Source organism: Ursus maritimus, unplaced genomic scaffold, assembly GCF_017311325.1.
Source record: "Ursus maritimus isolate PB19 unplaced genomic scaffold, ASM1731132v1 scaffold_18, whole genome shotgun sequence".
Taxonomy (NCBI): domain Eukaryota; kingdom Metazoa; phylum Chordata; class Mammalia; order Carnivora; family Ursidae; genus Ursus; species Ursus maritimus.
The window spans coordinates 16,585,220-16,591,483 of NW_024424230.1; the positions used below are offsets into that span (position 1 = coordinate 16,585,220).

General features: G+C 44.7%; 1 protein-coding gene across 4 annotated transcripts in view; it reads right to left on the reverse strand.

Annotated features, from left to right (window-relative positions):
- MALT1 (MALT1 paracaspase) overlaps positions 1-5,697 on the reverse strand; it is a 94,558-nt gene extending 88,861 nt beyond the window's left edge. For 2 of the 4 annotated variants that reach the window (XM_040632475.1, XM_040632473.1), the window contains exons 1-2: positions 5,016-5,697; positions 4,064-4,163 (exon numbers count right to left, since the gene is read on the reverse strand). The gene's annotated coding sequence lies outside the window, so the exon portion shown is untranslated. Of the gene's footprint in view, positions 1-4,063 lie in introns of all 4 variants that reach the window. The other 2 variants (XM_040632474.1, XM_040632472.1) reach the window with 1 other exon arrangement.
- Positions 5,698-6,264: the final 567 nt, after the last annotated feature.

Below are 6,264 nucleotides of genomic sequence, written 5' to 3' on the forward strand. Positions count from 1 at the left end.
CACCGTCACCAAGGGGTGGTAAATTCTGGATCCGGCTGCATTTTATAGATGTGGTCCCAAAGAGACAGTCATTATTTTAGAGTCTCATGGTTTTCAATATCTTTCTTCTCACATGAAGATAAAATGGAGAAATAGAACACATCAACCGCATACTTCTTGATATTTAATAGTTTTTGATGTACACACTGTGCTATGTAAGAACAATCTGCTTTTGAGGATTATACTGCCCAGTACAGAGTGAATATATCCAGTTATGTCCCTTTCAAAGTCACCCACTCAGAGCTGCTAATTTTAGCTGTCTCTGTGAGTGTCCTAAGAAGTTTCTTTCCAAGCTGTCTGTTTCCAGGTGTGGCACATACTTTTCCAGAGAGGCAAAGTAGTTACAGAAGAATACTTCTGGATTTTTTATCTTCTGTCTTGATTTGGACAAAATTCAATAAAAGAAATGCCCGCGTGACAGATTCTACTTTGGTATGTAACAAGAACAATTCTTGACAATTTGACGGATTTGTGGTATTTCTTCTACAGTGTTCTTCCTCTCTTCTCTTCTTACTACTATAGTCAAAATAGGAAGAGAGAAAATGTGTGTGTGCGTGTGCATGTGCGTGTGTGTGTGTGTGTGTGTATGTGAGAGAGAGAGAGAGAGACTGAGAGGGGGGAGGGAGGTATGGGGGGAGGACTGTGAGGGGAGGAGGGAGGAGGGTGGATCCTGCCTTGCTGTGGCTTCTGCGTTTCTCAGAGAACTTCACAGAACAACGGTAATACCAGTTCTAAACGAACAACACAATGCCTCGTCTTTTCACCTCCCCTCCACCCCCTCAACCCCCTCCACGGGTTTCCTATGTGCACTTCAGATGCCTGGTGTTCTTGGTATGAGAACTGCTGGTCTTACTCCGGCCTCAGAGACTTTATCAGACAGCAAGATTCTGCTTTTCTAAGAGGCAAGCCACTAAACTTGAGGTCCCGCACAGCCCTGCAGAGCAGCCCTCAGTGTCCCGAGCCTCAGGGACAGCTCGTCTGCATTTCGTCAGCTCACTGGAGCTGCATTTCACCAGGCCCCTCTGCCAGGGCCTCCCCGGCGGCGTCAACAAGTGTCACACCTCCTGCAGAAACAGCCCTCAAGTTTCATCACAGCGATGCTAAAAAATATTCTCCAGCTTCAGCAATGACCTAGTTCATTCAAGGGCAGGGAAAAAATGTCTTCTTCCAGAACTTCCCCGGGCATGGAATTTTCCCTCTTAGGAAGATAGGAGCTTTTCTGGAAACAGACCCAACTGTGCTTTGACCTGAACGTGGAAAAGACCCTGAACCCTGTCACTCCTCTGAATCCCCAGTCCCAGGAGCAGGGACACCCAATCAATACCTCCCACACAGCCTGGGGAGCCCACAGCCGAGCCAGCCCTCCTATCACGTCTCTTGGACAAAAGGTATTGAAAAGTAAGTATCCAGACTTTGGTTCTTACTAAGGAATGGCTGTGCTTTAATATATAGGTGTTTGCATTTTCTGCAAGAAGGAACAAAGCCGATGATTTCCTTATGAAATAGACCAGGAGGGAACAAGGAGGGGCTATCTGGCATATTTGGCTATCTAGGGTTTTAAAGTGGCCAAATTATCATTTGTAGTTTAGGTCCATTCAGACCCTTTTTTGGAAATGATTATTTTTCATGTCTGTTTATTTTGGCCAGACAGGAATTAAAATAGACTCTTTCACATCAGGACTATCTCAACACTTAGAGAAAACGAACACATAGAATGACTCGAAGGAGTGATTTGCAAAGGCTTTGCAAAGTAACATGAAAAATTGAAGTAATTATCCAGGTAACTCAGGCCCCAGATCCTTTTGCCCGAAATATTTGAGTATTTTAGTTAAAAGTTATTGCTTGGATTATATGAATGACTGAAAATCCCCACTTTCTGGGTGGACACAGAAGGATACCCGGAATGCAGATTGCTGGAAAGCCGTCAGGCATTTCAAAAGGGCTGATGCAGACATTCATTGAGTCATTAAATAGATTGGCTTTCCTCTCCTTTCCCTTTAAAAAAAACAAAACAAAACCCTGAGGTAAGACATCTACACTCCTGATGAATTTTAAAGTGTTAAATACAGTATTGTTAACTATAAGCATGACATTGTACTCCAGTGGTTAAACAGATTCTTTAAAAATCTAAGGCAAAGAGTCAATCAAGAAAATCCATCGATAAAATGGCACTGCTTACATTGCGTTTTGATGAACACATCTAAACTTGAAATCCACTGATTAAGGGTGCCTGTTACAGACATCTGGCAATCATTTAAAAATAGATAAAAGCAAGAACAGCATTTAGAGCTGCTTCTGCTCTAATATTTCCCTTCTCCAACCTTTTCCTTAAGGAAAGGTATCCTTCATTTTTGAAGCTTAAGTAACCAGGAACGGTAAGAGATGTTTTTTTCAGCATACCAGCTAAGGGTAAATTGAATGAGGTGCTTTGCTGGGAGGCTTCTGAACCAAAATGCAGGATGTTGTGAGTGACCTTCTGAATCAACAAATTAACAAATCCCGTATTAACAGGCACTGATGGTCAAGAAGCATGTTCAGATCTTGGAAATTAGGATTTAAAACAAATTAAAACAAATTTGGTGCCAAATTACACTGTTCTTTTGAAGTTACTGCAAAACATTCACAATCTGGGGAAGACTTTTAGGTCGGGTGGAATTCCTGTTTTTTGTCACCTACAAAAATTCCTCTCCCCCCCCCGCCCCCATCTAATTTGTTTTGAAGCGCCCCACGCACACCTACACGTATATTGGCCGATGCAAGGAGGAAACAGTGGATGTTCTAATCTGGGTGGAGGTGCAGGGGAAGCAGGGGGTGCCGAGTCAAGTCCAGGCTCTAGGGGCAGATTTCCAATCAAATCCTGACTCTAGCACAGTTTTCCAGCTTGTCTGAACTCCAGTGTTCTCCTCTATAAAATGAAGATAGCAATAGCCACCCTGACAGGAGTGATGGGGACACGAGTGAATACACCTAAGGTATCGGTCACATCCTAGCTTCTCCCCAAAGGCCAGTTCTTCTCCTTGGTTAATTAAAAAAACTTCTCTCTCTTTTTTTTGCTAAAACTTCCGAATGCTTTCATAATATAAACTATTAAAGTAGTGGAAAGTACACATTTTTTACATTGGTGCCATGATTAAACAAAAATAACATAGGAAATTAGATTTTTGGGGGGTATCTTCTGTACTTAAAAACAGTGTGTTTGAGAGCAAAACAAAAGAGGATTATATTTTAGAAAGCATCTGCAATAAATGAGAAAAACTTTTTTGTTTGAAAATGGTTGATGGTGTATTATTATAAAGGAGAGGTAGAGATTTCTCAGCATCATCTGATGTGATACTTTTTAGTATATATCAGTACCATATTTAAATATGAGTTCTCATAATCCATAGGAATGGAGGGTAAAGTTAATTCTATGCATACAAGGTGATATCTCTGTGATTATTATGAAAGTGAAGGCACAAGTCCAGTGTTTCCTCAAAGATTCTAGTTGTGCCTTGCACTGATTCCCGTTTTGCTTAGACAGAGGCGTAGTGGAGCAAGGGCATGCGAGAACACTTTGAAATGGGCTAGCCATGGGGTTGCTGAGCAGAGAGAGTAGCTGGGTGGGCATTTCAGGAGACATGGCTGGAATTTCAAGGTCATTGATGAAAGTGCCTAATGAATGGGGTGCTTCCTTGTTCTGGAGTGAGGGCGTGTCAGGCACAGAGGGACAGAGCAGACAAGGGTCACAAGCAGGCCTCATGGGCCAGCTCCAAAGAATGTCATCCACATCTTTATTATTGCACTTTTACTGAGCTACGCCACAGCTTTTGCCCAGGCACATCAGAATAGCTTGATAAATTCTTTGCTTCAGCTACTGACAGGTTTACAAGGAACCCTGTTATGCTGGGTTTAATTCTGCCAAAAAGGAAATCTAGAAATTCAGAAATGTAAAGAAACTTGGGAGAAAGTATGCATGTCATCTTAGGGTTGGCAAAAAGGAAAATAAATGCCCAACCTACATTAGAGATAAGGACCCACAACTCACCTCGATCTTCACTTGGTCTCCAGTCCTGCTGTTGGATAACCAGGCTCATTTGCTCCTCAGTCAGTAGTTTAAGATTTTCCTCCAGTCCGTGGTTTTCAAACTTTAAAGTGCAACAGAATCCGGAGAGCTTGTTAAAACGCAGGCTACTGGGTACCACCCCCAGAGTTTTTGGTTCTGAAAGTCCCTAGAATTTGCAGTTCTGACAAGTCCCCAGGTGATGCTGATCTTGTGGTCCGGGGACCACACCTGAGAACCATTGCTTTAGCCATTTCTTTGGCCTGTAATTCCTAAGGAAAACCTATTCTTTTCAATCACTAAACTTGCCTCCTCAAGAGATGTGGAAGGCCCAGCCACAATATGAGAGAGTTGGGGTGAATACAGAAGATAAACCTAGGAGTTGTCTTGCAGGCAAACATCTCACAATGGAGTGTGTCTGCGGGGGGATACTGAGTGTGGGCCGGGCACACTGAGGTGAGTGGTCCACCATTTGGGAGGGGGCTGGTTCTTTTTCCAGTGGAGGCTGTCAGCGGAGGCTTCAGGGACAAGCTAGCACTTGAGCTGGGGTTTGAAAACTGGTGGGATTGGACATAAGAACCAGATGGAAGGTGGTCTTTCTGTGTAAACAACAACAAAAAGCAAAAGGGGCATAACGGCAGGAGGTAAATGCAAACGGAGCTCAGAAATTCGTGTTGTTAGGCGTCCCCAGAACTTTCTTGGAGAAGCATTCTTTGAATAAGCTGTCTAAGCTTAAATCCTTCCCTTCTGCCTGTAGTTTGGCGAAGGCATGTCCGACACGGAGATGTGGAATGGAGGGCCAGTGGTAGGAATTTCAGGCCCACCATGGGCCAGGCAGGGGAAGGTATGGATGCTTTGGTAGGCTTTCGAGAAGTAACAATCAAAAATCAACTCAAACTAGCTTAAACAACAGCAACAGCGGCTATGTATTGCTCACACAACTGAAAAGTCCAGGAGTTCGGTCAGGACCCCGGTTCTGGTTCTCTGCGTTTCTGGAGACTCTGCTCTTTGCGCTTTGGTTTCAACCTCGGGCTGGCTTTCCACAGTCTCAAGTGGTACCCTCCCCTGGGCTCCGCACGCGTTCTTTTTCCTGTTTACAGGACACAGTGAAAGACATAAGCTTTGCACTGATTGGATCACCCCTGAACCACTTTCCGGAGAGAGCCGCGTGCTGATTGGTTTAGAATTAGGTGAATAAGCCAATCACCGAGCACGAGTACTTGACTAACTTGGACCAATCAGGGCCCATGAAGCAGGAAGGGCGAGGTCCCGTACATCGTCCCCAAGCTTGAGTGATGGGAAATGCAGTTAGGAGGACAAGGGAAATGGCCAGTCTAGCAGGTCTGGGATATACTCTAAAGCCAAACGATCTCTTCCCTTAGTCACGAGGTTAGTCACGGGCAGCGTGCATACTTTACAGGTTTAGGATGGGCCTGCTTTAAACTCCAGTCCAAACAAATTAGAAGAATCTCCCACGGAAGAATCCTGTGTTTGAATGCAGTGAATTAACGGATAAAGTACTACTCCTCTAGTTTGCTGGGGGTGGTGCTCCTTATCTCTAAGGCACACTTTACTAAAAACAATTCAATAATGAATGATAAAAAATAATTTTTAAGAAAACAAGGCAAGTCGGGGCGCCTGGGTGGCACAGCGGTTAAGCGTCTGCCTTCGGCTCAGGGCGTGATCCCAGCGTTACGGGATCGAGCCCCACATCAGGCTCCTCTGCTGGGAGCCTGCTTCTTCCTCTCCCACTCCCCCTGCCTGTGTTCCCTCTCTCGCTGGCTGTCTCTATCTCTGTCAAATAAATAAATCTTTAAAAAAAAAAAAGAAAGAAAGAAAAGAAAACAAGGCAAGTGGAGGCAAAGACACAAAGTTTTCTCCTGAGACCGTCTGACTGGCTGGGGGAAGGATGGTGGATGAAGGTGGCGGAAGTGACGGTGGGACTCCCCCAGCACCCCATCCCCCTTCCAGGCAGGGAGGGGACAGAAGGGGAGATAACTTTTCCCAGGTGCTCGCCTATCTGCAGATGCCTGAAATTGCACACCTCTTGGTCCAATTTAAAATAGACATTCTCTCCAAAGACGGACACAGGGAGCCTAGGAGAAAGCAGAGGATGAGAGGAGGAACCAGAGAAAGGGTTTCTTCACAACACAGTGAGGACTCTGATGACACACCCTGGATGGCGC